Source organism: Hoplias malabaricus, chromosome 7 (genome assembly GCF_029633855.1).
Source record: "Hoplias malabaricus isolate fHopMal1 chromosome 7, fHopMal1.hap1, whole genome shotgun sequence".
Taxonomy (NCBI): Eukaryota; Metazoa; Chordata; class Actinopteri; order Characiformes; family Erythrinidae; genus Hoplias; species Hoplias malabaricus.
The window spans coordinates 34,798,381-34,820,587 of record NC_089806.1 but is presented as its reverse complement, the minus strand read 5'-3'; positions in this window follow the sequence as shown (position 1 = coordinate 34,820,587).

Here is a 22,207-nt window from a genome sequence, read left to right as displayed (position 1 = left end):
GCAACTTCACAGGAAAAGGAAAAAAAAAACATTCTTAGGTTTCAGTGGAACTCTATAACAAATATTTTATTCCAAGTAATTTTAGAGCATTTCTATTGGTCCATTCATCATAACATTTTCACACACACATTTGCTGTGTTTAAATGATGTGGTAAATTAAAAATGGACAAAAAAAAGATGAGTGATACATGTTTTTCATTGGACAGTGGCAATATCCAGCTGAGTCCATCTATTAATTAAATAATAAATAACCAGTTTTAAGCAGAATTTACTACCCACCACTTTCCGTTTACACTGGCATTTCACATACTACTTAGTTTTGGAGTTGGTTTTTGTATCTGAGATAACCTTTGAATCATGGTGTGTCTGAAACAAATGCTAATCTGTGGCTCTTGATGTTTGTTTTTTTCACCCTCTTTGCCTACAGGTTTCTTACATGATTAGAATCAAGGTTCATAAGTGTGTTACTGAAGTAGTCACATTCATAGCCAAAGCCAAAGGATCTCTCATGAATAATTTAGAGGCAGGTTCTGAACCCTGTGTCACTTTGCTGCTGGTTGTATTGGGCCTATTTTTACCTCTTGCCCAGGGCTTCTGTGTGGCTATGAGCGTGTGTGTTTGTGTGAGTGTGTATGGGTGTGTGCTGGCCTATGTTATGGCAGTGGGTGGGGGGGTGGTTTAGAATGGATGCTATGTGGAATGGGGGAATGACTCTAGCAATGGTCAGATTCTCTCCATAGGAACAGATCCCAAAAATAGTTTTTAGTGTTGTTTCTAATTAGGACTGATGAGACGCCCGCCTCATTAATCCTGTCCTATCAACACTCAGCAGAGGCACAGCACACAGCACCAGAATAGCCCTGAGCTTAGCACTGTTGCACGCGCCCTTGGGACCTGCTTCATGGACGTATTAGGCAAAGCAGCCCACTGACAACACAGAGCAGAGGGTCCCCGCCTCTTACACACATACACAACACACACTGCACACTCATCAGTGCACAAACAGGACCGGAGAATCCTTTAATGCTCACTGACACAGATTCTATTAGAGGCAGATAACATTTGCTAAGATATATTGCACTGTGACTAAATACAGAAAAAACACAAACAATACTGCCATTAAAAATTAACTTAATAAATAAAATGTGCAGAATACCACACATAGACAACACAGATCTTGTGATTCAGGTCTCTATAAAGAATGATCCCATCCCATCTTCATTTACATCAGGGCAATGTGTATTGTAATTTTAATCACCAAACAAATGACATTTCTGAAAGTATTTTCTGTATGTTTATGCTCTGTAAAGTGGGTCATCCACATGAGGTCTGCCATGTTTGAAGTTCAGTATAAAATCACTAGGGTGACCAGACGTCCTCTTTTACCCGGACATGTCCTCTTTTTTAGACTTAAAAAATGTCCGGGCGGAATTTCACAAACGTCCGGGATTTTGTTTTTCTAGAGCTTACATAGAACTTCGAGAAGCGTTTCGTTCACAAACTAGTACCGCCCTCCCCTACTCCGATTGGTTCATTTGAGTGAGAAGGGGGCGTGGTGAAGTAGCCTAAAATCTTCTGATTGGACGGTCTGACTGTAGAGCTACCGTTATTGGTCGATAACCTTCTCTGTAAACATTTAATTGGTCAGTCTGCACGACAGTAGTCCTTGTTTACGTCAGGCAAAGCTCATGTACCTACCCTCATCTCGAGCAACTATGCCGAAACGTAAATGTAAGTTCTCGGATGAATTAAAAAAGAAATTCACATGTTTTCCCATGTGTAATAAAGGTGTAAAAGACCTAAAAGCACACATGGGTTCAGCTAAGCATAGAACGGAAGCGAGGGGCGAGAGCTCATCACGCACTGGGTGTTAGAATAATTGTTGTTTCTTAACTTAAAGAAAAACCATGGGAGAAGTTATTCTTCCTTCAAGACAAACGGAGAAAAACAGGAACGTGTCCAAAACAACCAAGGGAGGCAAACTAAAACAAACAATTAAGAACCTGAAAGGAACATTAGGTAGCATCTTTATCATTGCTATGTTTCAGTCTCCCCTATAATAGGAAGAATAGAACTATGTTGTTGCTACTCTGGGCGCACTGCAAAAACGGCACTATGTAACATTTGGAGAAAGAACTAGAAACAAACAGTTGGAACAAAAGAATACAAACAGATGACTGAGACAGAGCTGCGTGTGTGAACGACCGTTCCGGGACATATCTGGACCCGATAGTCCGTAGTGCATGTGTGAAAGCAAATTAAAACACTGAGAGGTATTTAAGACACGTGACAGGGATGTGACTAATACCACAAGGAAGAGAGAATGTAAACAAAAAACACTTGGAGAAGTTAGACAATAGAACCAAACCAAAAGAAAAAGGAACGGAAGGAACACAAATACTAACGCTATGACAAAATTACCCAAATTTAGTCTTTTTATCTAATAGCACACACAACATTCAATTAAGTTTGCTGGTGGAAAGTTATTCATACTCTAAAATGTAATAATGAGTGCCAATAAGCTCTTCCAAATGCCCTAAATACAGGGCTGTTTCAGTGTGTATAAATTCAGTGGTACTGAGGCCGGAATACAGCACCCTAAAATTCATATCTTTAGTTTTACCCATGTTTTAATATAATTTATTTATTTATTTATTTTTACTCAGTCAAATTAAAGACATGTAGCTAATATTGCTGCTCAATTCCTTGAAAAAGTTTAGACTTTACTGGCTGTAAAACATCAGCATTGTACTACCTGATACTATGTAGTCAAACCAGCCATTGTGTGTTTTTACACTGAAACCTTTCCGTAATCATCTCATTTCTAATCACAGTGCCACTGTAATAAGCCTAGGAGTCTTCTTCATATTATGACACATTCATTACACTGACATCTAGTGGCCTGGAAGTAGCAGAGATCCTGAACTAAACCTAAAATAAATTTCAAACATGGCTGCTCCTAGATTTGGGACCCATTTTATGGAGTATAAACTGGCACTTTAGTTCAGGCACTAAAAAGCCATTTGTTTCTTCATAATATATGAGATGATTTTTATAAAATTTACTTTATATAAAACTTTATATAAAGTTCTTTATATAAAATGTATTATTATTATTTTTAATTATAAGGGCAGCATGTTAGCTCAACAAGTTGTATCACTGTCACACAGTTCCAGGGTTTGAGGTCTCAGTTCACTGTCTGTGAGGGGTTTAGTGGGTTCTCCCTGTGCCTGTGTCCAAAAATGCTGATTATTCACATTCAATATTCTGGCACCTTGTCCAGATGTTGTTCCTGCCTTGCCCCCTGTGATTCCGGATGGGCTCTGGACCCAATGTGACCCTTAACAAGATAAAGTGCTTACAGACAATGAATAAATTAATAATTGTTACTACTAATAATATACCATGTATTGCAATAATATAATATTTTTACTAGTTTTATATTTTACCAAGTGTATCTTTACTTGTACTCGAGAACATGATTTGTGCACACATACACTCGCATTGAGATTTTTGTGGAAGGCCTTGCTTAAACTGGGATCCTCTCAGGTTCCTCTTGGTGAAATGATCTCGGGAGGTCATCTCAGAAATGTTACTCGCCGTCAAAACAGTTTCTTGTGTCACTGCCATGGCGCATCAAAGCTCTCAGCATAGATAGCACTGACCCAAGACACACTGTAAATATAGTCTATACCAGAGGTTGAACTTCTTGTATTTCTTACAGAATAAACGGTATTGTACTTTTAAAAAAAAATTATGATACTTGTCACTTGTGTAACCATAATAATGAGTAAAGGCATCTATTTATTTTTCAGTCCCATTTAAGTCTTTAATATTTAGTTACTGCTTCTTTTATATTCTTATTCGAGATCATTAAATAACATTGGCATCAACTTCTGCTTCCAGCAGGGTCAACATTTGTTTTGAGGATTATTATTGCTTTATTTATTTTAGACCAAAAATTCTTCAGAAAGAGAAGAATTAAGCATAATAGTCTGACCCAAGTTCAGTTAACTAAGGCTCAGTACTTAAAACTCTTTCCTTAAATCTGTTAATGTTTTACTTCTACTCTAAGCGGTTATGTGGATGGGACTTTTATTTGAGTTTACTTGAGTATGGACCTTTACCAGGCTACTCATTTTGTTATAATCTTTCAAGTCCTTTTAAAGTTACTGTGTAATTTGGGAGGATATCCGATGTGTTGTCAACGTCTGGTCATATTTGAATTAAGGTATTTTTGGACTGCTATTAAGTCATAGACTGCTTTAGCTAAGTCGCCCACCACAAACACAGGGAAATCCCCTAAACGCCTCTCAGCCCTCAGACACCCACAGGAAAAGCAGGGGGGTGAGACTAGAGGTGGGTAGTAACTAAGTTTACTTGAGTGCATGTTTTATAATGGGTTTGTATGTCCTAATTATACTTAAATTACTTTTTTTTTAATTCTAATCATATTTGTATCTATATTAAAATAATCTCTATTATAAAAATCTCTACTTTATAGATTATAATTCATATAAATTACTGATTCCTTTCATGAATTTGATTTCATTCTGCTTTGTTGGTTTTCTTGTTTGTATTTGGCCTTCAACATTTTATATCAGACACTTTGGACCCTAATCAAAATACAAACACTAGACTCTAATCAATATTTACTTTTTTTTTCCAACTGAATGAATGAATGAACTGTATTTACTGACTGATGTTGGATGTTGTGAAAAATTCCACTACATTTATGTACTTAGTAATAATCTGAAACTCAGTCATTTTGATTTTCTTCATGTTAATAAAATAGCCATTATACAAACGTTTTAAACATGCCCCACGGAGAGGGGCCTATTCCTTGGAGTATAACTGTAATTCAGAGGCTGAAAAGGATTTAATCCCACTTCTCAAGTGTGTTGCACATTATCAAATAATTATTCAGTGAAAGATAAAAAATAAACCCTTTAATAAGTATTTACTGCTTCTTTTTAGTGCAAGAAATGACACTCATTCTCTTTAAATGTATAGTTAAAGCTACTGTACTGTACACTCACTGTGTTTTTAAATCATCTGAGCTTATTGTTCTGTTGTATTCTAGTGTGGTTTGGTTTTAGCGGAGGTTTAGTTGATACTTATCCTCCAGAATCAAAACTATATGCAGTGTAACCAGATCAACATATCAGTTAGCACAGTTTCTGTGGCCACCTCCAAAAACAACAGCTGCAAAGCCATACCACTGAGGCCAGTGTATCATACCCAGAAAATGCCCTGATGATAAAAATACATAATCCTGGTGAGCCAACACAAGATTAATCATGTCATGAACAGCTCTAGGTAAATCAAAAGGCAGGTTTTATAAGGGACAATCAATAAAGTAAGAAAAGCAGGTGCCAGCATTTAAATGACCCACTTGTGTTGATGATGCTGTAGCTAATTGCTTAGCTGTTGCTGGAAAAGCAGAATTGTAGTAGGCGTTTCTCTTACTTCTACATAAAAAATACTTTATAAATGCAGTTTCGTCACTGCTAGACACAGATGTGCACTCACAGCTGGTAAAATCACCATAAAAGCTGCCCATGCTCCTGTATAAGTGTGTTATCAGGATCATTTAATATATTTGAGATGGGCTAGAGTGGCGTTTCAACTTTCTGTTCATCCAGCATCAGAACCTGACCTCACTAATGTCCATCAGAGCCTCACATAAATGTTCAAAGATCTAAAGTTTCCCAACAGGAACAGAATCTGTTACTAATGCTCTTTATTTCCAAATCGTTGAAAAAGCCAGTCTCCAAAATTGTTTGGTCATATACCAGATATATTTAAAAAGTTTTAAAATAAAAAAATTCAATAAATATCACATTCAAACCATTTTCAATGTTGTCTTGACTTGCCTTAATCTGGAAAGGGCAGCTGTATGGTAAACAGATAGTAAACACTAACCAAACGGAGGCTTGTCTAGGCTGTAGGCTAAAGGTTATGTTTTTCCACTGAAATGAGAGCTGCTATGAAAATGTGCCCTTGCCTAGCTGTCAGAAATTTCTCCACTTTTAGATGTAACGTGAAGACTCTCACAGTTTAGTCCCAGACACATTCACCGAGCCTATTATTAGCCTGACATTCGAAACAAACACATTAGAGGAGCTATTTATACCCTCGTGTGCCATTTTGGAAGTGGCAGTTTATCTCCAAATGACAAAGTCATATTCCTCAACAGAATAGTGAGCATACAGCCGTCCAGCTGAAGGAAACAATACACTTGTGTTACTCACACTGAGATACATACATACTAAAGTATGAGGAAGATCCAGGGCATCAAATATCCATTCATCTTCTGTATCAGCTTTACCCTGTTCATGGTCATGGTGTGTCCAGAGTCTAACTGGAATCAAGGCTGGAACACACTGGCTTCACAGGGCATCACTCATTCACACATACTCACACCTATGGATAATTTACTGTTGAATAGCCAATCCACTGACCAGTATATGTTGTTGTACTGTGGGAAGGATCCAGAGGAAACCCACACAGACACAGGGAGAACACGTCAAACCCTCCACAAACACTGAGGTGAGGTGGCACACAATACCAGGACCCCACTGACTCATTGCGCCTTTGTACCAGATTCAAATATGCTTATCGGTTACAATGACGTCAATTAGCCATAACATTAATGTCATCTCCTTGTTTCTATATTTCAATTACAGACTGTAGCTCTGAGTATATTGTTAGCCCACCTTTCTTATCCAGTCAGCAGCAACTTGTGTCCACTGTTGAAGGACTAGAGGACGGCCAACACAATGTGTGTTCAACAGATCATCAACAGATGAGCTACTGCCTCAGATTTACATCTACAAAGTGGACCAACGAGGTAGGTGTTTCTAACAGAGTGGAGAGTGAGTGGGCACAGTGTTTAAAAACACCAGCAGCTCTGTGTTGTTCTAAATTCTAATAAAAAAAAAAAAAAAACAAATGCATGGGAAAAGAACCAACAGAGCAAGGTTTTTCACACTGGAAAGCAATGTGGGACAAAGAAATGAAAACCTGATGACTGAACATATAGTAAATATAGGCAACATTTAATATTTGATATGAAGAGTAAAAATGTTAACATTATAATTTAAATGTGCATTTTAAAACCTACTTTTTGTTTATTTATTTATTTTGTTTTTGTGGTTGTGACCTCACAAAATGGTTTTGTGGCTGAAAGCCATCAGATCCTCACAGAAGACTTCCAAAATCTACTTTATAAGCTTCACAATAAAAGAATATGAGAATGTAGTTTATCTCTAATGGTTCAGTTTTTCTGCTAACGCTTTGCTACATAGCAGTGGGCTTGCAGTGTACATTACATTTACCATTTTCCTCCCACTCAGGTGGAGAACCCAGTGAAGCTGTATGACTCAGTTACAAGCTGTATTACTCAAATAGGTCTATATTTTTATGTAAACTCTTCATAATTAAAAAACCGTAGAACAATACAATTATGAAACCGAAAACGCAAATGTTATTATATAATTAATCATCAATTATAGTCAGTTCCAGTTTGCTCCACACCAAATTACTCTGACCAGATCATTTTATTCAACAAACATATTAAGATAATAGGAGTTACTGTTAGAAATGCTGTCATTATTATTATAATAAGTCCAATCCTTGGTGATGCCTCCTTGAACCTAGGCCATGGTGTCCTAAAGAGTTTAACTGGCCACCAGCTCTCTGGCTCAACCCCTGATACTCATCACCAGCTAGCTAATTGGATTCTAGCTAAGTGAACTTAGATCCAGACGGTTGGCGTTCTCTTCCATGGTTTTTGAGTTGTCTAAATTGGCTGGGTTTATATGTCTTGAAGGAAGAACATGCTAGCTATCACCCTCTTGGCTGATGAGTGGAAGTAAAAGAGAAAAGAGAATGAAGCAGGAAGGGGGAAATGGAGAGTGCCAGTGGTTCTGATGTTTGATGTTTTACATTTTTCCATTGTTTCATGTGGTCAAGTGAACATGAATAAATAGAATCTGTGAATATACTCCCTTATATTTTCTACTGGGTCACACTGGAGGTCAAAGTACTTTTGACACCCCTCTTTGACAGGTTCACACTTGCTGGATGTTTCTGCCACTATGTCTAATATACATCACCTATCTTAGGCATACACAGCTGCACATATCTTGTAATACAATTGACATATTCAGCACGCATTAAAGGTCATACAGCAAAGTGTGACATTTCTGGGAGAAATTTTTATTTATTTAATTATTTTTAACGTTATTATTTTATTTAAGAATCTTGCACCACCTTCTTGGATTTGACTTAGTCCTAGTCGGTCTTCAGTGTAATATCTCTGTACAGTGCAAAAAGAGGTGAAATCCAAACAATACTTTACTCTAGCAGGATTTGTTGGAATAAACCAGCTAATTTAAATTTTTTAAGTTTTTAAATAACCATTTCACATAGTTGGGCAAAACTTCAAATTATTAGAAAAAATATTAACAACTAATTCATTAGATTAGCTACATGTGTTCAAATCAAGTTTTACCTGTGCCATTATTTATAAGTGAAAACATATATAAGTAAAACAGCTTATCTAGCAAGGGATTATCTAGCTTTAGACACTCACCTGTCTAAAGCTTTGAATTCAGTTGTTCCAATCACCTTCTTGGCCACACGTTTATAAAACCAAGCCCATAGGCATACAGACTGATCCTACAAATATTTGTGAATGAATGTGTCACCCTCAGGAGCTCAGTAAATTTCAGCATGGTACTGTGCCAGGATGCCACCTATGCAAGTCCAGTGGTGAAATTTCCTCACTACTAAATATTCCACAGTCAACTGTCAGTGGAATTACACCATATTGAGTGTTATTGGTAACGACAGCAACTCAGTCACAAACTGGCAGGCCATGTAAAATGACATACTGGGGTCAGCAGATGCTGAGATACACAGTGTGCTGCAGCAGTTGCCAACTTTCTGCAGAGTCAATCGCAGAATCAAAATTAAGATTAGCTCAACAGCTCATAGAGAGCTTCATGGCATGGGTTTCCATGGCCGAGCAGCTGCATCCAGGCATATCGTTGGATGAAGTGGTGTAAAGCAAATTACCTCTGGACTCTAGAGTAGTGGAGACATGTTCTCTGCAGTGACAACTCAAGCTTTTCCGTCTGGCAATCTGATGGACAAGTCTGGGTTTGGCTGTTGCCAGATGACCACACTGTGCCAAATGTAAAGTTTTGTGGAGGGGGGATTATGATGTGGGGTTGTTTTTCAGGAGTTGGGCACAACCTTTTAGTTCCAGAGAAAGTCACTCTTAATGCTTCAGATATACCATGATATTTTATATAATTTCAACTGTGTGGGAACAGTTTGGGGATGACCCCTTCCTGTTCCAACATGGACGCACACCAGTGCACAATGTCTATAAAGACATTGATGAGCAAGCTTGATGTGGTAGGACCTGACTGGCCTGCTCAGAGTTCTGACCTCAGCATGATATAACACCATTGGGGTGAATAAGGGCAGAAACTCAGTTGTCAAAAATTCCCATTAACACACTCTTAAATCTTGTGGAAAGCCTTCGAAGCGGATATAGCTGCAAAGGGTGGCCTGACATCATATTAAACCCTAAGGATTAAGAATGGGGTGTCACACAAGTTTATATGTGTGCGAAGGCAATCAAGCAAATACTTTTGGCAATATAGTGAATAAACGTATCGGCTTCATAAATATTTACATTTTTTAAATTAACTTTACATTTGAATGCAATGAACTGATGGCAAAGCCCTGAACGCCTGTCAATCACAGATGTTGTTAATAATACATATTGAAAATATCACGTAATTTTTATTGAAAGATAATATATTGATATTTATGCTACATTTTCACAAATGTAGCATACATTGAATGTGAATTTGACTTGGAAGGAACCTTAGGCTTTATCATATTTTATTAATGGAAAAAAGTTAACATAATTAGCTAATTATTATCAGTTAATAAGACACTGCACTCCCACTGGAGTGACGCTGCTGGCTTGAAAATGATTTGGTAACTGATACAGAAAATAGCATTCCAAACGTTACACAGACATGCAAAACCTCATAATGGAGAGCTTCACCACTTCCTTGAGGAACTCTTAAGATCTGGTAGAGCCGTTGCTGCCATCTTGTGGAACTGAAAGAACAACGTTATTCTGCTGAAGAATGTCGTTATATGAGCTGAACGGGTTTGGACTTTGCACAAACACTCCAAAAGTATTGGTGTTGGGTGTAAAGAAATATGTTGTACAGTGATCAGGAACCCATCTAGCAAATTATTTTCCATTTACAATTCCTTTATTAATTCATCTTTTTGGAGTAAAAAGCTTGGTGACATTTGGCAAGACATTGAAGTGAAATAAAATAAGATTACAAGGACAGCTTTATCTCAAATTCCATTCCTTCTTCAGCTATCTTTTTCTTGATGATTTGTTCACTGCTCCATAACTATATTTGTACATTTGATTAAAGAGTTTACACTATCCACAGCTGCCTGGGCACATTTAAACTGTCAAAGCAATCCCACTAAATCCCTCCTCTCAACTAAGAATTAGGTAAACATCCTTGGGAAAGCTTTGGCTCTTGTTAATCCTTAAAGAAATGGGTGAGGACAGTCAATCTGGGCAATAATTCTACTGTCATTTACTCATTCTACATTGAAATCATTTAAATTGCCATTACCCATTATAGAAGAGCCTCTCACACCATTAGTACACAGAGCAGAGTTAGCTTTGTATATGCTAGCAGGCCTGTGCTGTTGAGTGGATACTGAGACAGTGGAAATTTTGGCTTCAGTTCAGGGTTAACTTGACTCACACTTGCATTCCATACTGGCAGAAAAACGAGCGTGTTATTGTCAAGAGCAAACTCATTACTTGTCAAGATGTTGTTTGGGATATAAACCTTCTGTGATGTGAAAGAGACAAAAACACAACTAGCGATGCTGCTATCAGCTTTATTAGTGTACACACACACACTGCAGCGTGTTTTTCATTTTCCTTGAACTGTTAAAGATGTTACTATGTATTTTTGCTGACCTTATTCTGTAGTAACAGACTCTAAGCTTCGAGATCAGTTTCATTCTAGATTTTTTTATATTTCTTTGAAAATATGATTGTATGTTGCAGTTATGGGTCCTTCAACAAATGTTACCCCACTCCACAGCCTGATATTGAGGGGCTTTGTACTCCTAGAGTTGGCACTTAAAGCTGGGTATGGTGACCTTAGACTTATGTGCAGATGCTCCAGAGTGTCCCATTTTAATTAATGTTATTCTAAACCCAACTATAGGGCATGTGTTATTTCTGATCTAGAAGTTGCTTACAGCCTCCTGGCCAGCAGAGGCCGCCAGGATATTTGAGTACAAAACATTTCTTCTATATTTATTTACAGCCAAATGAATTTAATTATCTGTTTTTCATACTTGCATACAGAAAATATAATGTGTAGGGTGAATTTATCTCCAAGGGTGTACATAAAAACAACTTCAAATCCCCCCAAAAAAACTCATTATGTTTTACCTCATTTAGTAACCAACATCTGATTTTTTTGCTGATAAAGCAAATTTAACTATTGTTTCATCTGGCCAGAGAATGTGCTGCCAGTTGTTGTTCTTTTCATGTACAGTTTTGTGCTAATTTGTTAGTAATTGTTAAGAGTATTATCGCTTATACAATTACACATCAAATACAGCAGGTTCTTTAACATATCTATGACTTCAATATACCTTGTATCTACACTCTGTCCATACAGGAGCACTTTGTTTTGATTTGATTTTATTTATTTTTTTTAATTACAGATTGTAGAGCCCACCTGTTCCTCTGCATACTTTATCCCCATTTCACCTTGCTCTTCAATGGTCAGGAAACCCATATCACCACCACAGAGCAGGTATGATTTGGATGGTAGATCATTCTCAGCACTGCAGTGACACTGATGTGCCCTTGAAACGCAGGGTGAAATGAGAATGAGAAGTATGCAGAGAAACAGTAAAGTCCTATGACATTGGAATGGTGAATATTACAAGTTTATTTTGTGATGTTATAAAACATGCAGAGTTTATTTTAGTGTGTTCTGCATTTCACTAGTGAAATAGCCCACTTGTATTCTCTATGAACAACATCTTTCATACTGAACAGATCTGAGGTCTGCAATAAACGTTTTGCTGCTGTCTGTACGTCGGTGGGCCTGCTGGACTGGGGAACGCTCTGTGTGAGCTGCTATACTTCAGCCTTTCCTAAAATGGACAATAAACCAACTTTCAACCATTAAAACAACAGGTAGGCGTTTGCAGGCGCTCTGTCGGCGAGGAAACGTCTTTCAATCCTTCTTAGAATAACACACCGATAGATTTAGCAGGCCCACTTCTCAAATTAATAATTCTGTCCAATTTAGTGGAGCATATCACATCTGACCAATGGTTTTTACATACCCACCCCCATCCTTTTTTGTCACTCAGAATGTTGATCCAGTTTCCATGTCTTTCCATTCTGCAACAGCTGCATTTTGATTCATTGCCAGACGCTCATGGGAGTTGGTGCAGTAGGAATAAAGGTATTTTTTTTTTTACTTCACAAAATAAAGTTAACGGTTGTCCTAGTGTATAAATAAATGGCTGTTTTATATGATAATAGAGCAATGACTACATGCACAAATAATGAAAAGATTTTCAGTGTGAACAGGAAAAATTCTCATTTTGATGTATCACTATAAATTGTGTTTTTTGTTTTTTTTTCCTTCTCCTTTTTCTCCATGCTGATATGGGCCTATATACAGTCTGCTTATAGGCTGGTGAGAATTGATTCTGTTCTTTATAACTCACACAAATGACTCAAGCTCTGACAGCTTATTGAAACACTTTTGTGGATTTTATGAAAGCCATGATGAAATTTATGTTGTATAAGGCCAAGCTCCACTTGTGTGGTATTGCTACCAGATGGTGTTAATAGGGACATATTTACTTGGCACTAACTGTTGGGTGCCAGGTTATATTTTTCTGCATTAAATTGTCAAGTGTCATTAATCATGCTCTGAGATTAGTCTGAGAGACGGCAGTGGGAATTCACCCAGCAAGTGAAAACTCTCTTGCTCCATTAGAACCTATGTAATCCTCATTAATAGTTTTTTTTCCTGGCAGTTGGAACCGTATCCAGTGGAGGTCCCTGGCTGATCCTCACTACCTCCCAGGTGATAGTATGATCTGATTTATTTCACTAAATTAATTAAGTAATCACAAATACCTCAAGCTGTGCATTATGGAGGAATTTCCATATAACGGGATGCGATACTCCCCGCTCACAAGTCGCCAATGCTGGGGAATGCATGGGCTCAGCTGAGGGGGCTGAAATGGGACACTGCTCGGTGGTCCCACCATATATACAACAGATGCAGTTGTGGTGAACACTTTAAGAAAGACTGTTGAACACTGGGGTTTCATTACACCTCATTAAGCTTGTGAATAACTCTGCACTTTGGCTTCATTATAGAAAACGGCGGAATAATATATAAACTCATCTCCATAAATGCACTCATTATGCAAAAGTTTGTAGATGAATTTCATCTGGCTTCTTTTGCAAACCTTATTTTATCCAGGTTTACATTAATGATTTTCCTCTTATATCAATAGTGGGTGACTTTGGATCCAAACCCAGTGGCCATTTTTTGAGGCTAAACACTGTGCTCATGTAAACGCACAATACAAAATCGCGTAGGCATAATAGTATGTGTTTTGTCGTCTTTCAAAAACAGATGTTGTGCTTTTGGTTACTGGTAGTATGGCTCTTTCATTGCATCCTACGAATTTCTACAACTGAATTTCAGCTTATGTTTATTAATTTACAAATGGATTTTGAAAATTCTTGTTACCTGCTTAATTTCTCAAGAAATATATTTGTTCAAAGAATGTAACAGAACTCACAATTAACCTTAATTGGAAATTGCAACAGAGATGTGTTCACTATTATTAGTTTTGACAATGTGTTTTATATACACACACACACACACACACGATTCTTTTATTAAACATAATTTATTTAATAGAAGAATGATGCATCCTGTCCAAAACATAAATGTACGCTCTCCTTTACACACAATTTGCGATACTGATACATACTTATGTTGTATATTGTTATGCAATATAGCCTCAGTACTCATAATAAGTTCATATACCGCAGCCCTGCTTCCCTCTCAAACTACATTTCCCTAATTAAGTGATAAAGTAATTTACTGTGACCCCCAGATAGGGTAAGTTTATTCCAGTTGTCCACTTTCAGAGAGGTCACACAATGAGGCCTGATGGTTGATTCAAAACAGCTGACCCAACTGCTGTTAAATGCTCAAATGTTAAACACATCAGTGGCAAAGCTCAGGTGGCCCGGGACACTGAGAGGAAAACGTGTCCAAGGTTGACACTTTTCTACACTCTCTAAATCTCTCACTTTTGTGTTTTAGGGTAAAACTGTAATTGTCATCAGGGAGAAGTGTCTTTTCCTCCTCACCTCCTGCTTTAGGTGAAATGTGCTAAAATCATGGACGCTGACTTTTTGGCTGTATTTTTGCTTGTTGAAAACTGATGAAGAAATCTGATCTAGAACCTTTGTTTCTAGAAATCTGACCCTTTATAGTTTCTGCTCTTAATTTAACAGCAGTTATTAACAGATTAAAATAGTGGAGATAAGGGTGTTGCGAAGAATCGTTGTCTTTATATCACTGCTGTCTAAATAAAACTTGTTTAAACTTGTTTCTTTTTCTTATCGCTATCCCACGTCAGCACAGGGGCTATCTTTACACTGTGTGAGACCTTTATTAGGAACAGGCCAATACAAATGGTCCAAATAAAAAGAAATATCTTTGCTTACAGCTTACATTATTAGTAATGAGTTTTTTTCACTTCCTCCTGTTTTTTATTTTTTTATTTTTTTTGGGGGTGGGGGCTATGATGTTTTCATCAAGTTTAAATAGAGGTAATAAATCTGACACATTAACATCCAGTTCATGCATTCAGTGTGATCAAATAAGAATTTGCAAACAACTTACAAACTAAAACATTGGACCCATTTAAATTTAAATTAAATGACGTTCTAATGAAATATTTCACTTACACACAAATTGTTTTTATTAAACTAAGCATTGTTTCACTGATGTCAGTGTCTGTCAGTACTTAAAAGAAAAGGATAGAACTTCAAAAACTTAAAATCCTGTGCTGAGAGATGTTAGATGTTTAAAGAAATTTCACTCCATGTTTTTGTGCTCAGTTATTTAACGCTGTACTTCTACTCAAGTAGATTTTTTAGAAGGTGCTTCGTCTTTACTCAAAATGTAACAAACGATACTATTACTTTCAGACCGAGCTACACTTACCCACCTCTGGAAGTTCTGATTTAATACACTGTGCTTGTGCAAAAATTGTACACACACTTTTTCATTTACAGCATTTGGCAGGCACTCATTTAAAGTGACTTTGTATTTTTATCGAGTTACAGATGTGGACAAATATAGTATTAGGAGTCTTGCCCAATCACCCTTATTGGAATAGCAGGGGAATCAAATTCCATTCTGTAATGTTGAATATAGCAGTGTAACACATTATGCTACACCACCTGCTAAAGCATGTGATCTACTCATCGCGGAATTAAACCTCGCTCATTACTAGATATACTGTGTATGTCACTAATGGGGACACTTGAATCAAGCTATTTTAATGAGCTCAGGCAGTGCTCACTCATGAAAAACAACTTTACTGGGGCACTGCCATTGGCCTTTGCTCATTAAAATAACTTTTCATGAATGTCCATTGGGTTTATAATAAATGATTTACACAGAAATATGGCTGGACCAAAATATAGTTGTTTTTCCATTAACATCCAATGGCTATACCACAGTTAAAAGTTTGTCATGATATAGACTCCCCTATTAGACACTGATAATAACCATACATCATTTTTTATTTAATCTCTCTGCTGTCTTTGAAGTCCCCTGTATATTTGCCAGGTAAATCTCATGTGCAAGGATTTTCCTCTGGCAGAGTACAGTCTGGGTTTCTCTGACCTTCTCTTGCCAGTGTGAAAAAAGCAGCTGCACTGTCTGTTTATATCCACTAAGGGTCAGCTTTTCTCAGCCCTCCACAGTAGCAGCTTGTTCTCAGTAGCAGCCCACAAGGGAACATGGCAATTTACTTTGAAATTGCCATTAATAACAATCAGTCAAAACATATCTGCAAACACTGGAACCTGATTAGAACTTATTCACAGTGACTATTAGGTCTGGAAAGATGAATGGGCCGCTTTTATATTAAAGAGACTGTGAGCTTCAAGGGTTAAATAGAGTCTAAAATGATCATTAAAGATGACAAATACCACTCACAAGTCTTTAGCTGCAGATATGGAAAAAAAAAGCATGGAAATTGGACGTCAGTAAACAAGTCGTACTTGAAGGACGGTATTTTTGGCAGCGCTGCTGTTATTGTGGCCTCTTGAGGTTTCATTACCCTCTTAACTCTTGTTGTTTTTAAACTACCGGCCTCTGGTGTACTGCGCAATAAGGCCTTCTCTCGAAAAAAAAAAAAAGTAACCCAAACACAAAAACAAAGGACTTGTTTTTTTGGCAGCCCTAATAGTTTATGATTGTGTGTTTTAATGGAGTTGAGAGAATGGAGGAGAGTCCGGTGAAGGTGGCCATTTGCGATGGTGGCTGGGCCTTGTTTTGAGCTTGTGAGAAAGGAAGCGCCAGGAAGATCAATACATCCTCTGCGTGGATTTCCAGCAGAGTGTGACGTGCGTGTGGGGAAACAAGCTGCACTGAAGATACTTTCCTTATTATGGATTTGACATGAACTTGGCCCCCGGCCCTAGGGAATGTGATGAATGCATTATTTGATCTTCCTGCCTTTGTTCACCTCGCTGGGGCGTCAGCTAGTGGCTGTTTAGCATTGCCATACACAGCACACGCTCCGCATGGCCTTTTTCGCCAAGCAGCCCTCATGTTCAGGCTTTTAATGACCTGTGCTAATGGCTGGGGTAATTGAAGCGCTCTCTTTAAGCCTCCTTTACTCCACTGAGACAAAAAGATGGCTGAATAACGGCTACCCAAGAGTGGACAGCAGAACACTTGAAGTGTTGACGTACAAGGCCCAGGCGCCACTGAGCGCTTTAACAGCTGCTTGATGAGCGCCTCCACATCTTATCTGTTCCAGGATTCTCGCTGAAGGAGGAAGTGTGAGTAAAAGCTTGTGTGTGTGTGTGTGTGTCTTTGTCTTTCTAAAAATAACATCATTTACAATAAGTATATGAATTACAATTATGTACTGCATTTCACTCATTATATAAAACAACAATAGAGCATGAATGATACTTAAAACCTGTAAAATAGGTGGAACAGTGCATTTAAAGGAGATGTAATGTGTTCAAATAAATTTAAAGAAATAGTTATATTTACCCAAGTACACAGACTTTTTTTAAAAATCTGTTTGACTGATTACAAATGATAGCACTTTATGTTTTTTATATTTAGCACATGTTTTACTTCTGCTCATGCATTAGTACATTTTGCTTTTCTGCAGTTACACTTTATATCATTAACATTAAGCCACTGTTTCCTCTTTTTTGGGTTCAGTTTCATTTTATTAGGATGTGATAAAATTCTCTCTCATTCTCACAAAGAGACTAAAGACATTTACTCCCTTTTTTCCAATGCATTTAAATGTGATTCAAATATGTGTAGACACTCAAATTCACCTCTAAATTGTGAATTTAGTTACATTCAAGTGTAGATATAAACCATCTCCATAGAAAAGCGTTTTCCATTAGATTGGGGATTAAAGGAAACAATATGTTGTATTTTAAGCTTAAGATTACAGGATCAAAATAATTGTGATGCTTCACTGAGCTGTGAAAGGGAGAACAGAGCCTCTGTTTTTGATCCTCCGGGCTCAGCGCTGCAGATACAGCACTATGTAAGTTCTAGAGGACGGTAGGAAGCCACTTCCTTCCTCTTATTCCCTCTCAATGTTATCAGGAGCATGCTGTAAAAGTAAATTACACTCTATAACTGTAGGGGGCGCACAGGAGCAAACATACTTAATCTTACATATTGTTCCTTTAATAGAGCAGCATACCTTTGTTATGAGTTGGAATGTTCAAAATCTAGCATAAAGCCTTGCTAGAAGGTAGAGACTGTTCATTCACATCATTCAGAAGTAGTGCTGGGCGATATGAGCGCAAATCAATATCACGATTAATTGTACCTTTTACGAAGATTACAATTAATGAACGATTGTTTTGTTTTTGTAATTTTGACCCTCATAGTTCAGTGATGAATACTGTGGAAAGCTGAGATATTTTTTCTAATGTTGCTGGGAGCTTTTTCCTCAAGTCGATTGGTCAGCCTCTGACCTTTTTTTTTGGCCATAAAATGTAATACACTACACTATTACAAATGTTTTTAATGTACAAATGGTATATTCATTATGAGTTATATATCTCTCATAAATGCACTAAACAAATATTGAATTTTTTTTTCTAAAGTAAATAAGTTTCTGTTCCCTACAATCACACTGTCTCTCTACTGAAGTGAAAGTGAGGCTGCAGGCTCTGTGGAGGCAATGTTGAATGTTGACTAGAAGCAGTCTTGCTGTGATCCAGCTCTCTGTGTGCTTCACTTGAGCTCAATGCCTCAAAACACAAATGTTAGAGCAGCTGCTCAATGTACTGTGCAGCTGAGGTTCAGTGTTGCTCCCTCACAGCCTCGACAACCCGCTGCTCCTGAACCTGAACTGTCACTTGCATTATTACCCCACCTTCTTCAAGAAAGGAAATCCTGCACCTGAGATTTAGCATATGGGAAAAACACCGTTATTCAACATCGGTACCTGACCTCACTAATGTTCCTCTGATGGATTTTTTATAAAAAATGCCAACATCAATTGTCCAGAAGAGTAGACGCTGTTCCATAAGCAAAGGGAGACAAATTCCCTTAATTTCAGAAATACGAATGTTAACTGGTGAATAGAAAAGTGTTCACAAACATTGATCATGAAGGCTGTGTTCAAAATGGCTCTCAGTACACATTTATAGGTCACTACAGAGCACGTCAGATATTTTTCTCTGAGTGTCCAAATCATAATGTTGAATTCAAGCATGATGTTGAGAGGACTGCACTCTCCCGCAGTGCAATCAATTTATCGCCAACCCTATAGCTCACTACATAAGCTGAATGTGGACCAAAACGCATTTCAAGTTTTTGTGTTACTAAGGAACAGTGAAACTGTCCGAATTGACTTGTGTTTCTAGCACCACTTTGTGAACTAAATAGTGACTCACGAAACAGCACAATACTAATGAGGGATTAGGCCACCATTTCTTTCACAACCAAAGGGTATTTCAATACTGAAGATGGATTCGGATCTAATCAAAATCAGAGTCAGAATTATTTATTTACACAAAGGAATTTGTTTATCCATCTTCCTAGACCTTTGTCTACATGTCTAAAGTATCAAAAAACCCTACTTATAAGTGAATTATGGTTTGACATACACCCAACTGCTGGTAGACATTCAGTTGCACAACTTGGATTTGTTCTGTTCTTGTGGATAATATTGTATCCAAAAGTATGTGTGAGTTTTTGTTTTGATTATTTTAAAATGGTGATTCCAGTGTTGGCGTACATGAATCTAGCATATAATAGTTCATTTTTAGTTTGTTTATTTTTTAATAAAATGTAAAGGCAACAAATGACAAACGAGCGGAAGAATGTTACATTTTGAATTACAATTGTATATTACACAAAATATTTTTAGACGTATCTGTGCCCCTAATGAAATCACTATGTACGTAATAGTAACATTCAGAATAAATGTCTTACTGTAGGTCATACATATAGGTCCATAAAACTACACAATTCCTTTCTTGATAAGTGACTTAAGTGAAATTAATTTAAATGAAAGCTGTAAGGCAATCATCACAGGGGATGATTGCTAAAGCTGCTTTTAAGGCAACTAATGCTTGGTGGGATAAGTCTTCATAAACAATAATTTGGCCTTTTTAGATGCCACATAACTTTATGACTTGCACTAAACCGTCACTAAACTGTCACTGAACCAAGTACCAAAGCAAATTATATCTGTAATTGGAATCATCTTAACATTAACCATTTTTATTGGTAAATTATTTATTAAAATATTCACACTATACAAAGGCTACAGGCAATAATTAGGTTCAGGATTCCAACATCATCAGCTGTGTAAATATGTAAACAGTTCTTGAACTTGTGCCCTGAATCATTTCTTATCTAATGTCAAATATGTCATCCTGTTTGTGTATTCAGGCTGTTGAGTGAATATCCGTCATTTGAAGACCAATGGCTGTATGGCACATTCTTCCAATGTATGTAATTAAAGGGTGCTTGTTGAACTTTTAGCTTGTGTACAACATACATTTTATTAAAACTCCTGCTTCCATGAGCAGAATTGAAAATTTCCACTATATGTGTTTGGATGGACACTGGCACCTTTTTGCAGTTTGTCCTCCAAACCATCTGTAGTTCCAGATGCTGATGTGCTGTTGCTGTGATTCTGTGCCTGTTGCCCTCTCACTCAAATAAAGATCCTTTTCCCCAAAAGAGTAGAGGCTGTTACTGCAGCAAAGTGGAGACATCTTCAGTATGATCTGATTGCATTCAGCCACAACAGCAAAAGTAAGTATATCTGGATTTAAAAAGCCAATCCAAATTATTCCAACATATTGAATATCAGTACAAAGAACATAGTTCTCCATCTCCTAATGCTTGGGGTGTTGTATACCTCTCTAATTGATGCTTGGATTATTCCCATTTCATGTCATGCTTCTCAACATTTGGAAATAAAATCAACACATTTAATCAAAAACCAAATTAATTATAAAAACTAATGTGATTATTTGTAAAAATCTCTCCATCCTATTTTATCATTAAACTATAATATAGCTGGTCCTGTTAATACTGCTAATATTGCTTTGATGTTGACACTGATAGATCCACCAAATGTTTTTTTTGTCTTCAATCATTCCTAAATCATTTATTAATAAAATTAATTAAGTCTCACTGAGAACGAACCAATAGGTACTCAATTGGGCTGAACCGATTGCTACCAGGACCTAAGGAGACTAGCTACATGTGGCATGGTCCAATGAATCACATTACCAATTGTCTTGAACTGTTTGTTTCAATTTGTAGCTGGCGTTGACCACTTGAATCCATGGAACCCCCAGACACTCTGGTGGGACTTCTGCTCCTTTATCCCATGGAAGATAAACAATGCTGCACTGACCTGTGGGATATGGCAAATCCAGCCAGAAAACACAGGTCATAATATTTAATCACTCATGGGCGGTACAAGTGGCCGGCCAATTAATAGACATTATAGACATTTTGAAATAATCTGCATTGTCTAAAAATGCCCACAGGCACACCAACTATCCACACAAATATTTCAGCTTTCCACACTAGAAAAAACAAAGCGAGCTCAGCCTGTTCTGTACTGTATGGAGCCCCTAACGTGACATGGTGGGTCTATATAGTATTTAGATGCCACAAGATAGTATTTTAAAATAAAATAATATATTTAGGCCATGAAATAGTATTTTGAAGCTTGGACCAAGGGACCTGCTTTTGCAACGCACACAAGTTTGATTGGTATAGCAACTGAACAACCACACAACTAACCTTTGAGATTATGTCTAACACCAGATTGCAGTTGGTTAACGTTAATGCACATTGCCTTGAGGTTCATGGACGTCATGGAAAAGCAGTGCGAATTAGAGAACTTTCTCCAGGAGAGATATATGGAGGAGAATCAAATAGCAAAAATGGTGGAACACAGTGTAGGTTTGTACAAGTTTTGTCAGGGTGCGCAGTCATTTCATGGCCTCAAAATACTATTTTGTGGCCTCAATATATTATTTCATGGCCTCAATATATTATTTCTTGGCCTCAAAATACTATATAGTGGCCACGACTTGCTAAATAAACCCACCATGTCACCTTAGGGGCTCTGTAGTACTGAATGTTTACATCTGGAACGCGACGCCATTTTCATTCATTCATTCATTCATTGCCTACATACTTGGAATTTTAAACCATAAGAAATATGTAAGATCCAAGAAAGATGTAAGATTTTTTTAAAAGTCATTTACAGTCTCAGGAGAGGCGCTGCACCAGTGAAAAGC